Genomic DNA, 16243 nt, shown 5'->3' on the forward strand with positions numbered 1-16243 from the left:
GGTGGTTTTTCTACTCAGGTGACAGGACAGGAGGAGCAGGAGCAGCCAGAGGAGCAAGACGGAGATAAGGAAGACGATGCAGAGAACCCAGACACACCGTGGCAGTATGCAGTGGAGATGGAAGCAGGGAGTCCCTCCGAGTCACTTGCAGAAATGGCCCGCTGCATGCTCACATGCTTGCGCAGTAAAAGCCGAATTGTCACCATTCGGCAGAGGGATGACTTTTGGCTCTCCACCTTGTTGGACCCCTGCTACTGGTCCAAAATGGGGGCCTTTTTTACACCCGCTGAGAGGGAGGACAAACTGAATTACTACAAAGACATCCTATGTAGTCAGTTGGCTGCTGCCTATCTGCGCCATCATCCATCCTCTCGCAGGTCTGACTGGGGGAGCCCTCTGCACTCACGTTCCACTGCCATGGCTGCTGGGGAGGGGTGGGGTAGCAGGAGCAGTATCAGCTCCATCAGCCTGAGTCTAGAGTCACTGATGAGCAGCTTTCTTCACCTGCATAGTGAAGAAACTACTGACCAGCAACTAGTGGCATACTTGGAGTGCACCCTGCCAGTCGTCATTGAAGACCTGCTGGACTACTGGGCAGCCAAACTGGATTTTTGGCCGCAACAGGTTGAGTTTGCCCTGGAAAAGCTGTCCTGCCCGGTCAGTAGTGTGGCATCAGCATACTGAAAATCCTGATGCTGCCGCCACCTCCAGACTCGGTCATTGTGCCACTCTGTGGCCTCCGCCTGATGCTGCTGCTGCCGCCGCCACCTCAGTCACCCTCTCCACTCTGTCGGGGGGGCTCTACTTGTTTAGGCGGTTAATAGAACAGGTTCTGTAGACATCTATATGGAATCAGCTGACGAGGGTGTGAAAGGACCGCGCTTTTTCTTGACACTAACATGGACCTGTAAGGCTGAGTTCATACTGGAGTAAGTTTTGGCCCCGTGACTGCCCAAATAAGTGAAGTGTCCAGTGATTCTAATAGCCTGTCATCTGCATGTCATACTGATTCACAGTATTATTTCACTACCACAGCAGACTTCCTATGCGTGTTACTTCAAGGCACAGTGTTTTACACCACTATCAAGGCTCTCTGCAGCCCGGTTTTTAATGTGATTCCCCGCTAATAAATTCGGATCGGAGTGAATCTTCTCCGAAAATTCGGCAAACCGGCCAAATCGAATTTTCAGGAAATTTAACAAGTAAATTTAGTAATAAAATATACAGACAAAGTCCAGGTAATTTTAACTGTTTTTCACTTTTAAAAAAAAGTTTTTATTTAACACCCCGAGTACTAAGCACCCACTGAGTTAAAGCACCCAAAGGTCCCCCAGTTTGTTATTCGGATTGGTATATGAATAAATAAATAAATATATGTGTGTGTGTGTGTGTTGAAATACTGGAATGCTATTATGAAAAAAAAAAAAAAAAAAAAAAGATGTTGGTGATGCACACAAAGAATAACAAGACATACAGTGACTTCAAAAAAGTATCAGACCCCCTTTCCTTTTTTTAATTTTGTTATGTTGCAGCCTGATGCTATTATCATTTAAATGATTTTTTCGTCAATATTCCACACTCATTACCCCATAATGACAAATTGAAGACAATTTCGTAAATTTAATAAAAAGTAAAAACTGAAATATTACATTTTAATAAGTATTCAGACGCTTTAGTTAGTACTTTGAAAATCCCACCAGACCCAGTCAGTTTGTATGGGGACTGTTGGTGGAGTTGTCCTTAAAGCGTACCTAAACTTAGAATTTTACATAGAGGGTAAAGAACACTTTACCATTGTAAGTAAAAATTATGTTTTATGTTGTTTGTTTTTTTGTTTTTTTAAATGCAACACCCTTTTTTTTTAAAAAAAAAATGGTGCAGCACCCTAGGCGATCGAGAATGAATAGAAGCGCAAAGCCTCTCAGGATACCTATGTCACACAGCCCGGGAGGCTCTTGAGTGCTCCTTCTGCGCATGCCCAATTATCTCGAGCACGCAGGAGCCTTTTCTTGAAAAGAGAAAAAAATTGCCAATCTGCATGCGCATGCACAGTGAGATCGGCCAATTTTTTTACAACCTACGTCACCCGATCTTGCGCCTGGGTCAGGTGACGTAGGAAGAAGAACACGGAAGAAGAGGCAAAGATGGCAGCGCCCGGAGCGCCACCCGGAAGACAGATGCTGGGATGACGCCGGACCTGGTCGTGTCTCCCAGTCCCTGATGTTGAAAAACACCCCCACAGCATGATGCTCCCACCCAGTACTTTCTGCAAACTCAAATATAATTTTGGATATCTCTTTGTTTGATTCTGTAATGTTATATTTACAATAACAATATAACAATAACAAATTTACTCTCTCGGGAGTGTTCTACTTTGGAAATGATTATTTGAAATGGACTGTCTATATTTACTTCCATATCACTACATGTAGTTTTTTTGAAGATTCCATCACAACCTTTGTTGTACCACATTTACTCTTGTCGATTTTCAGGGATTATTTTCACGGGATATACAACCAGTTTAATTACCAGCATCTTGCAGAGTTGTATTGGTCTTATGGTAAACAAACTTAGAATGATTCCAATTCACATCTCCAACCAGACCTTTACGTAACAGAGGTGTTGTACTATGTAGAAATTAAATATTCTTTTTCCAAACAAAGAATTCAGTGGAGGTTGCAATACAGTATTACATTCTAAACGTAAATGATCTGCATCTTCAATGATTTTAACTAACGATGGATAAGTATTCATTTGTGGGATAATTATGTCCATTACGGTAAAGTTTGTATTTCAATATTTTTATTGAGTTTTTGACAAGAAAATAACCACACCATATAATAAAAAAAAAAGCCTAACTTACAGCAAGTTATCGTTATTAATTGCAAATCTTCTATACATAGAACAGGACAATATGGAAAAAAAAAGTGCTGAGATCAGACAATACAAATTCACAAGTTTTAATAGTAACTCCTGCATGAACTTTAGTTACATTAATAATAATGAAATGGACAAAAACTGACATGAACAAGACAAAAATGACAAGACTATGTGAAGACACACAAGACACAACACAGAGAGAAAAGGAGGGAAGGAGGGGGGAGAAAAAGTTCTAATGAAACCACTTTAGCCATCTGGATTAGATCAACGACATACCTTACAGGGGTGCCAAATCTTGTCAAATTTGCCCATTGCATTTTTGAGGATATAGGTCATCTTGTCATTAACCATATTCCAATCCATTTTGGCAAAGAAAGGACCTAATGGATTAGAAGGGGACCTCCTAGATTTCGCCGGGATGATACAAGTTGCCAGCAACATCAGCTTCAATAGTTTCAAAGCAGACTTGGGAGCTTCCAGATCATATTTGCTAAATAGAGCAGCTTCTGGAGAGCTCTTCACCGCTCTCTAGAACCCTGGAAATGATATCGAACATCTTACCCCAGAATAATTGAGCGACTGGGCAAGAGCACCACATATGTAACATTATGCCCTTAGCGTCACAACCTCTAAAGGTGAAGTTGAGGGGTGACACTTAGAAAGCCTCTATGGTACCAAGTACCACCTTAATAGTACCTTGTAGTTCGCCTCTACCAGAGTAAAAAGTTGAGCGATATTTTCAAGATTGAGTAAGCCAGCTCACTTCAATCCTCCCTAGGGAGCAGCATTCCCAAGTCCTACTCCGAAGAACACATGTATTTTATTTTGTGTGGGGTTGACATCAATATACTATATATTATCGAGATTTGACCTTTCATATCAGCCAAGGATCTGCATGAACTTTTAAATGCAGTGAGATGCAGGAGACGTGGAGCCACCCAATTTTAGAACTAACAAAAGACCGAATTTGTCTATAATGAAAATATTCATGACCCGGGAGCTCTTTTACTAGTCAAATATTCAAAACTTAGCATGTCATGAATATCTGTAAAATCATGAATACGCTCAAATCCTTTGTGGGTCCACCATTTGAATCTATTTAGATCCTTGCCTGGAGAAAACTCTGGGTTGTTCCATAGAGGGTTGAGAGGACCATTGGATGAACACAGAGCCGTCTTAGACCTTTGTCTATCCCATAGCAACAGAGTGGCACAAAGCCAGGCACCTCCTATACTGACTGAGTTTTTGGGGAACCCACATAGGAGACGCAATATCCCGGTGTCACAGCTGCTTACTCCATATCTACCCATTGCGACTTAATTCCTTGTAGGGTGGGAATGGGAGAATTGTAAAATTTGGATCGCCAAATAATGAGCGAAAGAGGGAACCCCTAAACCCCCTTGGGAACGGGGAGTAACCATAGTTTTCTTTTGAATCCTACTCCATTTGTCTCCCCAAATAAAATTCAGACCTTTGCCTTGAAGAGAAGCCAGAATTGAGGGGGGAACACTAATAGGAAGAGTGGGAAAGAAATATAAAATCCGTGGTAGAATATTCATCTAAACATTCATACGGCCCAACCAAGAAGGAGGAGCAGTGGCCCAATTATTTAAATCCGAATAAATTTTCTTGAGTAAAGGAGTATAATTGGCTTGAATTAATAAGTGGCATGTAGGGGTAAGGTGTATCCCCAGGTACTGGACTGAGTGTGTCTCGCAACATAAATCATAAGAATAGAATATCATCAGCAAATAATGCACATTCATGTTCCCTCATGCCACATCACACTCCCCTAATATTCGGATTGTCGGAATGGCTATAGCTAGAGTTTCTTTTGCAAGAGCGAACAAGAGGGGGGACAACGGACATCCCTGCTTCGTCCCTCTTGATGTGAATATTAGATGAAATAAAGCCTCCCAGGGAGATATTTGCTAATGGTTTGTCATATAACGCCCTCAAAATATTCAAGAAATGGTCACCAAATTCCATCACAAACAGGACCTTGAACATATATGACCAAGAAACACTATCGAATGATTTCTGAAGGTCGATAGCTAGTAACATAGCCCATCATCTCCACCATCCCAATTAGTATGAAGCAACGAGATCAGATCTATAGTGTGTCCCGTTTGATCTGGGGCCTGTCTAAAAAGCAAGAATCCCACCTGGTCCGGATGAATATAGGCTCCCAAAAATGAGCTTAAGCGGAGCGAATAAATCTTTGTCATAAGCTTCAGGTCACAGTTGAATAAAGTGACTGGCCTATAATTAGCTACATTAGAGGTGTCCTTCCCTGGTTTTGGGATAACACTAATAAAAGCATGGTTTGCTTCCAGTGGGAGGAAGAGACCTTCTCAAAGGTAATTATAGTACTCAACCAGATGTGGAATCAATTGTGAACAGAAAGTTTTGTAGTAGACATAAGAAAATCCATCCAGACCAGGGGCACTACTAGATTTTAAACACTTAAGCCCTTTAAGGGCTTCTTCCCCCGTAATATGTTTTTCTAGTATCCGTACATGTTTAGATTTAAGCTTAGGCATTTGAATCGCATTAAAAAAGGCTTCCATTGCAACATAGGATGCATCATGCTGATTACTATACAGGGAGGAATAAAATTCTTTAAAAGCTGACAAAAGATTTTCTCTGGATTTTGGGTAACCTTACCATCTTTCATTTTAATTTTGGAAGGAGCATGGATTTTGGGTCTCGGGTTTAGCTCACAAACCAACGGTTTCCCTGGCTAATCTCCCCACATAAAATATTGTGGCCCGCCCATCTCAATGATTTCTCAGCTTTTGTCGTCAACAATAACTTGAGCAGTGTGTAAATTTTCAATTTGGGGGTTGAGATCCAAGGCAGGGTTAAATCTATGTTGCAATTGTAGGGTATGACATTCTTTCATCTTAGTTTCTTTAAGTCTATCTGGGGCTTTCTTCTATTGAGCTCCCAGCCTAATGAGTTCCCCTCTAATATAAGCCTTATGAGCCAATTGTAGGCTGGAGAGGTATCCTCTTGTACATTAATGGTGAAGAAATTTTAGATCAGGTTTGCTATTTCACCTTGCGTTGCCAGATCCTGTAACAGACCCTCAATGAGTCTCCACTGGAAACCAGTCTGTGTACCTCGGATACCTCTCAGCCGCACAATTACTGGATCATGATCTGACCGAGGAAGTGAGAGAATTCCTGCTTTTCATGCCATGGGAATCAACCTGGTTTGAAGAAAACTGTGATCGATTCAGGAGTATTGGTTATGGGCAACAGAAAAATATGTGTAATCCTGCTCAAAGGGCTTCAGTTCTCACCAAATATCAATTGGGTCATATTGTTTCAGAAGATTAGAGAATCTGTGACTCTTCTTGGGTCAAAATCGTTATCTGGGAGTGCTAGTCTTGTCCAGTAGCTGATCCAACACTAAATTGGAATCACCTAGCAACATAAGTAATCCCTGAGCAAAGGATGATATTTTATGTAAAAGAGAGACAAAAAATTTGATTTGACCCTCATTGGGGGCGTAGTATGTGACTACTGTTATCATCTGGCACCAAAAGATATCTACCCTCGCACCAAAAGATATCTACCACCTGGATCTTAAATTCAGCTTCTTGGAGAATCTCAGCATCACTGCACATTTTTTTATTGTCAGAATTCGCATGATAACTAAGGAAAATGTTTTGTGTAGGAAACGAGGCATTGAATTATTAGGAAAATTAGTTTCTTGTAACGCTAGATTGTCTACTTTGAGGGAGTTGTAGTATTGAAAAGCCTTTGCCCGTTTAGTGGGAGAATTAAGCCCTTGTATATTATGCGTCAGTACCAAGAGAGGCTGCAGAAGTTTCTGTGCCTTTTCCTGTATTAATTGATAAAGTAATACAGGAAAAGGCACCTGAAGTATAATAATGATTTGGGACCTGGGGGAAGAAAAGGAATACTAGGGAAAACAACAGTCGTGCACAAAACAACACACAACACAAAACAATTAGCCATTTTCCCCAAAAAAACTGTCCAAGGACTCAAACCAATCCCGCCCCTCAGCTCCCAATTTGAGGCCACGCGTGCGTGATCAATTGGAGAACCCTGGGCCTTAGGGACATGTCTTTGTCCTAAAACCATGAGGGGACCCCAGAGGGGGCAGAAATATGAACTGCACCCCTTTAGTTCTCCTCCAAGGACCAAGGGCATGTATTAAGCCTCCAGCTTCCTCGACCCTCTTCAAATAAAGGTGCAACCAATATAAATTAACAACCCAAAAAAGGAATGAACAGCAGCATTAGATCAGCATTAGATCAGTAGTGGAGGCAGAAGTTTTAGCGAAATCAGTTTGCGATAATGACGCCAAGTGCCCAAGTAATCTGGATTCCCTTTAGGAAAATGGGGTCAGCGCTCCAGGGGGTGCGTCTCCCTGATATAGAATATATCTGTTTCCCGTGGTGTTATATGCAGAGGGGCTAGCAGCATTCAATGCTGGAGAGCATGGGTTGTGTGTTTGTGACAAGCTCTGAGAGGCAGTCTCAATATGTTGCAGACCAGGGGAGCAGGAGCCTGTAATGGAAATTTCTGGGGATGCTGGGGGGGAAACTCCCTTCCATCCCCCTGCTTCTCTATCCTTGCTCCTACCTGATCCAGAAGTCTGAGAGCCAGAGGGCTCCCAGAATTGCTTATGTGTGTCAAATTACAGTAAAGTTTACATTTATTCTTACTTCAGATAATTCCCATTTATTTTGAAACTTTCATGTTCTAGTAACATCCTCTTTCTCACTATCTATTACATTTAAATGTTTTGGGTTTAGAAATTGAAACAAATTTCCTTTGTGAATCTTCCCACCTTTCCCGTAACTACTATATGATTAACATTATCTTCTGTCCATTCAGATGTGTCATTTCCTTTTATAGTAAAACTTCAAAATCCCATTTTAGTTAACTTACATTTCGAAGTACCACATTTATTATGTACAAAGGAACCCTGCAATTTAATAAACATCGTTTTGACCGAGTTTGTAAATCAATGTTACTATTGTGTAGGAAAAATAATTCTATGCAACACAATTCCTGTACCCATACAAAAATGTCCAATATTGTCTTCAGAAGTGTCAATCTGATTGTTTTGAAATTCCTTAATATAACATTTTTTCCAGAGTAAAGTATATTTTTCTTTTTAAGCTAACTCCTTTAGCTAGCTCCTTAAGCTAACTCCTCCAACCTTGTCCTTTATGTCACTTGCTTTAGGATTTTGAGGAACCAGCATCAATAAGATGGCTATTAATAATGATATTACAAACACAAAAAGACTTTTCCTAAAGACGGGTTTTCTTTTATCACCTTCATTCAAACGACTTCTTTTGATGTTGTCATCATTTAGGTTGTACATTGAAGTCAATTCTGTAAAAGAAATACATTATCGTTACTTTGGTACATAGAATTTGCGCTGATCTACATGTACCCACATTTCCTGTTGCCTTCGAGCATTTACTGATTTAACCAAGTCAAGTGGTCTTTTTACTTTTATCATCACTTGTTCCTTAACATCAAGTATTTCAAGTGTTTAATTTGGGACCTTTCCAATTACTTTGGCACGGCCCTCTTTTCCTGAATGTTTTAACTATTACCAATGCACACATTTTGGCAAATGGAGTGGTATCATCTTTTGCATATGTGAAGCTGAATGTGGCAAAATTATGTTTAGGTTTTCCTGTAATCATTTACTTCTTAGGATTGCATCCTCTTGAGGAGCGTACAAAAATGGTTCATTTGGAAAAACATTCTTCTTGTCAGTAATCCAAAGTGAGTGTACTGAGTAGCAGAAGTAGTGCTTCAAATACTTATCAGGATGAAAGGAATTGTATCCACCCAAGTATTGCCTTTGTCCAACAGCATTTTACCAATTCTGTTTTTATTGTTCCATTCATCATTAAATTGTTGATGAATACCCAGGATAAAACACATAGCCTGCATTACTTTTCCTGTAAAGCAAGGTCCTATTATCACATGTCAATCCTGAAGGAAAACCCTGAGTAGCAAATACATTATTCATGAGTGTTCTTGCTTTTGTGATTGCATCATCTTTTCTGACAGGTAAAATCTCAACCCATTTTGAAAAAAAACATCAACTACCATGGCATATGTCAAACCATGTCTTCCAATTGACAAAGGTCCTATGTAATCAATTTGTAAAGTTGACCACGGACCATTTCCAGAATTTCCGTCTGGGATTCACCTAAACACAAATGAGACAAGATTTAACTATGTTTTGCATTGTCTCCTACATTTTTTTCACAATAGAACTTTTCCTTGAGAACCTCCAACAATCTTTGTTTGCCTAGGTGTCCTAAGCTTTCATGACTGAATTATGTAAAGTGTGTCTGTATATATTTAGGTACTACTGGATGCAAAACGTCCCTTGTGAGTCATGGCATAAAAACAAAACACAAACAAAACACCAAAGCAAAGGGAGGTTTTGGATAAACCAGAGAAGCAGCAAGGATCTCTTGCTTGTTCCCAAAGGAAGGAAGTTGTGTCCTCTTTTTTCCAATGCAGCTATCATGCTAGTGTCTGTTTAAAACACTATCTGGCCTGACATAGCTGCCTCTTTTGCTAAAAGATCGGCTTTAGCATTCCAAATGCTCAATTCATCAACATCCTTGTGATGGCTTGGCACTTTAATGATAACATATTCACAAGAATTGTTGGAGGCAAGGTCAAAAATAGATTTGAATGTCTTTCTGTGTCAACACTTTATTTGAAGAATCAACAAAACCTTGTTGTTTCGAAATTGGCAAATAATCTATAAGTGATCTTCTAACTACATATGTTTTCCTCTTTATCAATAGTTAGAACTGCTTTTATGGCTTCTAACACTACTCTTTGTGATGAAGTGTCCTGGTGGTTTATGTTTTACATCATAATCTCTTTCAGGATACCAAATGGCATATCCTGTTACATATTGCCCATCTGAATAAAAGCGTAAACCATTAACAAACACAGGCTCATCAGTCTTTTCTGCTTCTCTTCTAAAAAAAGAAGGATATGTTTCTTCAAATGTGGTTGTACAGTCCTGTGTTTGTCCTCCATACTGCATTAGTTGTGAAAGGACATATTTAGCTTTTTGACCTACCTTAATTTGTTTAGGTGACAAATTTCAGAATGAGGAGTTCGCAAACAATGTAGTTGAATTTAACAATGTGCTCAGTTGCTTTAACAGCATAGTATACTCCAACCAGATTCCTGACACAAGTTTCAAAGCCTTTTTCATTTGGAGTCAGAAGTCTGGAGAAGTAACCCAATATCCTCCAATTTCCTCCCTGCAATTGCATCAACACTGCTAATATTGCTGTATCTGATGTGTGCAGTAATGCAGAAGCAGACTGTAAATCTTTTTTAAATGTCCCAAAAGCTTGCTGCTGTTTCTCTTCCCAAGGACCAAAAAAGTCATTATTTTTCAAAAGATCATATAGTGGTCAGGCTTTCTCTGAAAAACCTTCCACAAATTCTCTGTAAAAATTGACTAATCCCAGAAACTGTCTTAAAGCTTTGTTGGAACAGGGAGATTTGAGATAGATTTGATTCTTTCTTGTACTTGTTGTCTTACACCAGGTTTGATCAACACACCAACAAATTTAACCTCCTACTGCATTAGCTGAACCTTTCAAGTGTTTAATTTCAAGCCTGTCTCATTCAGCAATGACAACAGATTTTCTTCTTCTGTTTCAGTGCTGAGCAAGAGATCATCAACAAAGGACAATCAGGATCAGAAAACTTCTGTAAAACCTTTGCTAATGCAGTGTTCTCCCCAGAAATTTTTTTCAGCCGGGTGGTAGGATGCTGTAGCCGGGTGGTAAAAAAGGGGGTGTGGCAAAACACGGCAAATTTAGTGCTCCCAGTTGTTTATGCCATGGGTATCCAGTAACCTCTTAATGTTTCACTGTTCTACCTTCTCCCAATTTTTTGTTACAACTTTGTAATGCCTGCCCCGTTAGTATATCCAGTTTTTCTTTTCTATGTATTTTGCCACAACTGTCCTATGCTGTGTATTGTGACCCAACTTACTAGTGTTCTAAGTTTTAGGAGTGTAATCCTTTGTAGTAGTGTAATAGTATATTGAATGTGGTGTAACAAGTTAGGCTTAGCTCATATTAGCAGCAAAAAACATTTACCCCTTCTGAGTGACTTCTTTCAATTTAGGACTCCTAGTTGCACTGTACTCTGACACAGCAACCCCAAAGTTCAATTTTCATAACTTTTTACATTTGTGACCCCCATATCTTGGAATTCTTTAAAGCTGGGGGGCTGAAATTGTTATAACTAGTATCTATGAGGGTCCCCTGTGCACCCTGAAAATCACAGGTCATTGTGACATACGGTTTAGGAGATATGGAGGTTTGTACACACAGAGCTGTGAGGATGCAGAGATCACACGCAGAGCTAGAGGTGGATACATTTCCCAGGCAGAGCTCGTGCTATGAGATGGGGGCGGGGCTGCCTGTGTCTCCTTCACATGAAGGCTGAACTGTGTGCTCACCTCTCATCGGTAGCAATCCTCTGAACGGACGGCACAGAGCAGAGAAGTCTCACTGAGATCCGTGCATCCGAGGATGAGAGCTGCCGAGGAGAGCTGGGCGAGGTATTCAAATCAGCCAGGCGGAGCAACCGGCTAAAAACCTCTGGGGAGAACTATGCTAATGCCTGATGAAAAGCATGAATGTGTAAATGTTGTAGAAGCCTAGTAAACATATATTGCCTATTCTGGAAAGTAAACGCAAACTTATATTCACAACTCTTTGTTAATGGTATAAAGAAATAGCCATTGGTGATGTCAAGCACAAAAAACACTTAAAACTTTGCATCTAATCACAACATTGAGTCAGAAGTCTCAAAAACAAAACAGTCCCACATTTGGAGTATATTTGTTTAACATTCTCAAGTCAAAAAGTCATGTGAATGAATTATCCTTTTTCTTAATTACCCAAACTGGAGAATTTGTGTCAGAATTTGCTTTTCTAATTACTCCTTGTTCAATAAACTATTGAATGATTACTAAGAGTGGTTCAGTTGATTCAAGAGGCCCACTGTATTGTTTTTGTGGAGGAGGATCTTTAACTTCCATATTCACAATAGTATCTTTCATGAGGCACACTTCATTTCAGAACTGAGACCTCAAACTTAGATACTTCCAAGTTATTTGTTTTAATTGCAATTTGTCTCCAACCTCTGGGCACTTATTTCAGTGATGCATATACTTTCAATTGAGTTGCATTCTGAAGTATCAATCAATATTGATTTATGCTTAGATGCATCTCTCCAGAGAACACTATTGCCTAAATGAATAATCTATCCAATGTTTTTCATAATGTCTTTTCCTATGATGTTTTCTGCACCTTGACAAAACCATAAATCTATATCAGTATGCACATATCCAGGAATTTCAAAAGAAACATCAGAAATCAAAGTAGCATTTTAATCACCTTTGCCATTAAAACCTACTATTGTACAGACTGGTGCATTTGATTTATATGGCAAATTACAACTTGTCAATTTTGCTCCTTTGCCAATCAAAAACTTTGTTTTGCCCTTTTAATTCACATAAAAATGGACAGCCACATTCATCTAGAGCACAGGTAGGCAAACTCCAGCCTTTAGGCCAGATATGGCCTAGCCAGTATTCCAGTCAGGCCTAATGCCCCCCTAGTTATTTATTGTTGGAGCCGTCCTAATTGATTTGTCCCGTTATGGCGAGTTCCCGAGATATCATTGAGTTCCCTCACATTAACCCTAATTACTATGCCTAAAGAAGCAATGCGCAGCTACCAGTCTCTGGAAGGTTGACCTCGAACTTTGTGTTCTCAACCCCGAATGGATTGACGAATTATTCTTCGTCCAACACAGCAATAAAGCCCTGTGTTTAGTGTGCAATGACACCAATAGCACTTTCAAGCGATCGAATCTCAAGGGGCATTTTGATGCCAAGCATGCGCACGTGTAGAGACTACACAGCAGATGAGAGGAAGACTGAGGCTGCTCGCTTGCAGTCACAGTTTGAAAAAAACTCTTCCTTGGACACCTTGTTATTTCTGGCCTAATGTGTCTTCTTTATCTCCCTAAATGGCCTGGTAGTCCAAAAGTTTGCCGACCCCTGCTCTAGAGGTACAGGGGCTACAAACTCCAGAGGCATGGGGAGGGTAACAAACCTTGTTTGTCCCTCCCTGCCTTTCTATTTTTATTTTTCTTCGTATCATTTGAATCGACAACTCCCTTATTTTTCCTATAAATGGAGCATAAGCTGACCCTGGAAAATTAGTCTCAGGATTTAAAGGAGCAGATAGGACGCAAGGAACTAATTTTCTTACCCAAATTCTTTGTTTGAATATCTCTTTCTTACATTGATATTTCAAATGTCCAGATTTTTCACAATATTAGCAAGCAGTAGGTTTTGGATGAATAAACGCTTTTGCCTGCCATCTGTCATGTTTTAACTCGTCTTGCTTGAGGATGGGTCATGTGTTTGTTTTTGAACTGACTACACTTCCCCCCTCTGTGCCTTTAATAGCAGACACTCTGAGTTTCAAGTTACTTGACTTGCGCTGCCTTCCAACTTTATCAATGAAAGCAGCTGCCTCTTCTAGAGACATTTTCTCTGATGGTATAGCTTTACTGGTAGGATCAAGGTATTTGAACATTTTCACAAACAATTTTATCATAGCAGGGGGTTCTTGTTCATCAGCTACAGACATGACCATGTGATAAGCTTGTTCAAATTTTAACATAAAAGCAAAAGGGTCATCATCAATTGTAGCCTTTAATGATTTTAGCATATTGACTGTAGGAACGTCTTTCCTGTAGTGAAATGAAGCAATTGTCTCAACCTATCTGATGCACTGATGTGTATAAAATCACCATTTTCTGCTGTAACAGGTGAGATTTCTAGGCGTCCAGAAAAACAGATTGGGACCCATGATTTAAATAATACATTTTTCTGGTCATCATTTAAAATAAATCTATCTGCATTAGATTCAAATATATTTGCATGATAAAATGCATCTGCATTTAGGTTGTAAGCCATAAAGAAGTAACTTTATTAACTGATCATGTTTTTAATTATTTAACTTTGCTGCCTTATCCAATGATTATTTTCTTGCAAAATCAAATAAGTCATCTATTTCATTCTCTAAGACATGAAAAGGTGGCTGAAAGAAGTATGTTGTGACTTTTGTGATGTGCTACAACATTCGCCTTTATTTGTGTTGGCCCATACCCACTTAATGTTTGTGTGTAGTTTGGACAGCTGCTATGTGAGTTTTTCTAACACTCAACAGCGATTTTTTAGATTTCAAATCTAGAACACTCTTCATATTCAGTCATTGGTATATGAAATGTGTGTGTGTATTTTCTGTTTATGCTGTGTACCATTTATATAAATACTACCTGTATGCAAAGATTTATCAATCACTAATGTAATAAAAACCTTAATCATCCTCATAATGTTACCTAATTTCTTTTTTATTTTGTTCATAGTCAAATCTTCTGCCATTTTCTTGTGAACACCGTTCCCATACACTAGACCATAAAGCTGAATCTGCCATATTACTATCAGAAAACCTGAAGTCAAATTTACTATTATCAGCATAAGAATAAAAAAAGATCTATGTTACTCACGCTTATGTAGAAAACGTTTCTTCTAATTCACTTGCGTCTTCCCTGTATTCCTTGGCTGCGTAGGATTCACTGCAGTTGCTTGGACATCACATGACAGTCTTGTGAGCATTGTTAATCATAGCTGGAGCTGATAAAGTCAATATTGCCCCCTCTCAAACAAAGAGCAGTTAAAAAAAATCGATTTGAGAAGCTAGCCAAATGATAAAAATCTTTATCATAGTATCTTTAAGAAGAAAGGTTTTAGTGAATAAAATATGTGTGCTGGAGAAGTTTTCCATTATTAAATAAATAAGTATTGAAGGCACACAAAAATACAAACTGGTAAGCAATTTTACAAAGAAAAAGAAAGCATATGAGGTTATAACCTGAATCACTTCATGAGAGAATAGAGCTTTACTACTTGTTGTTGAAGCATTTAAAGAGTGAAAAAAAGACTACTTTTGCTCGAAGACCTCTATTCCATTAGAAACTAGATTCTCATTCAGAAATTGGGATGCCTTGAATTCTTAGGGACGTTAAAAATAACCACACAGCTCTTCATCTATCTTTCCATGATCCTGCTCATACATTCGCTAACTAAATTTCTAATAAAAAATTATGAATATTTCTAACAATCGCTATGTGTAATCAGAATCCTGCCTCCCAAGTGACATATTTTATGTTTCAGTTAATGACCATGTTACAACCAAAATATGGTCATTAACACCCGTTTTGTATAATTGGTCATTATAACCATATACTTGACTATAATTCCACAAATTTCCTGACTTTGTACAAGTCTACCTATAGAAATTAATTCTGGTTTAAGGGCAAAGGGGAGTCACACCAAATATTGTTTTGAGTTATGTGTTTCTTCTGTTATAAATTTTAAAATCCTGAGATCCTGAATCAGAGGGAAAGAGTGAAGGTATAGAGGGGCACTCCCAGGAAAGGAAGATGAATCTTAAAAATATAGGTGCTGAGGTTTAATATTTAACCTGATATAAAAGATATTACCTCAAATATCTTATATGGGTATAACTAAATAAGCATCACTAAAGTGTTCTAAAAAACACTGTATGGTGAATAACTTACTGTGATTTTGCACCTTCCATGTGAGTTGGCCTTACCATTTTTTACTGTATCACTATACAGCTCTGTTTAAAGGGGAACCACATTGTGACAAATTTGTTCCACACATCATATATTGGAAGATCAATAGTTAATTAGCAAAATCATTATAGAGAGTCTTTAAAAAGTTCTTCAGATGAAGCCTATCTGGTGAAACGCTTTATGAACAGAGACAGGTATAAATGTGACACAGTAATTAGTTCCTGTTAAGTGTTTGATATGTTAATACTCATGTGGTTACGAATTTTAAATCATTTTTAAATAAACTATTTTATCAATAAATTGTAAATATATATCGTATTTTCCGGCGTATAAGGCGACTGGGCGTATAAGACGACCCCCCCACTCTAACCAATCAGTTCGGGGTCGTGTTATATGCCAGGTATTGTACGGTTCCTTCTGCCTGTCAGATCTCGCTATTGTGTGAGAACTGAGAGGCAGAAGTAACAGTACAGTACTACTAATTGGAGGAGGGATACAGGAGGAGCCTACACTGCTCCACACTCCTCTAAGGAATGAATGGGCACGTTCCTTTTTAATGAATGGGCGTGTTCTAGTGGAGAGCCAATCCAGGCCCTCCACTGGAGAGCCAATCCAGGCCCTCC

The 16243-nt window shown here is 39.1% G+C and overlaps 1 long non-coding RNA gene across 1 annotated transcript; it reads right to left on the bottom strand.

The window, feature by feature from the left end:
* Positions 1 to 2785: 2785 nt before the first annotated feature.
* LOC140329090 (uncharacterized) lies at positions 2786 to 14776 on the bottom strand. The gene is made up of 3 exons (XR_011920419.1): positions 14529 to 14776; positions 8994 to 9096; positions 2786 to 8261 (listed from the first exon to the last, which is right to left on the bottom strand). It is a non-coding gene; the product is annotated as an uncharacterized lncRNA (long non-coding RNA).
* Positions 14777 to 16243: the final 1467 nt, after the last annotated feature.

This window comes from Pyxicephalus adspersus, chromosome 4, assembly GCF_032062135.1.
Source record: "Pyxicephalus adspersus chromosome 4, UCB_Pads_2.0, whole genome shotgun sequence".
In the NCBI taxonomy this organism is placed as follows: domain Eukaryota; kingdom Metazoa; phylum Chordata; class Amphibia; order Anura; family Pyxicephalidae; genus Pyxicephalus; species Pyxicephalus adspersus.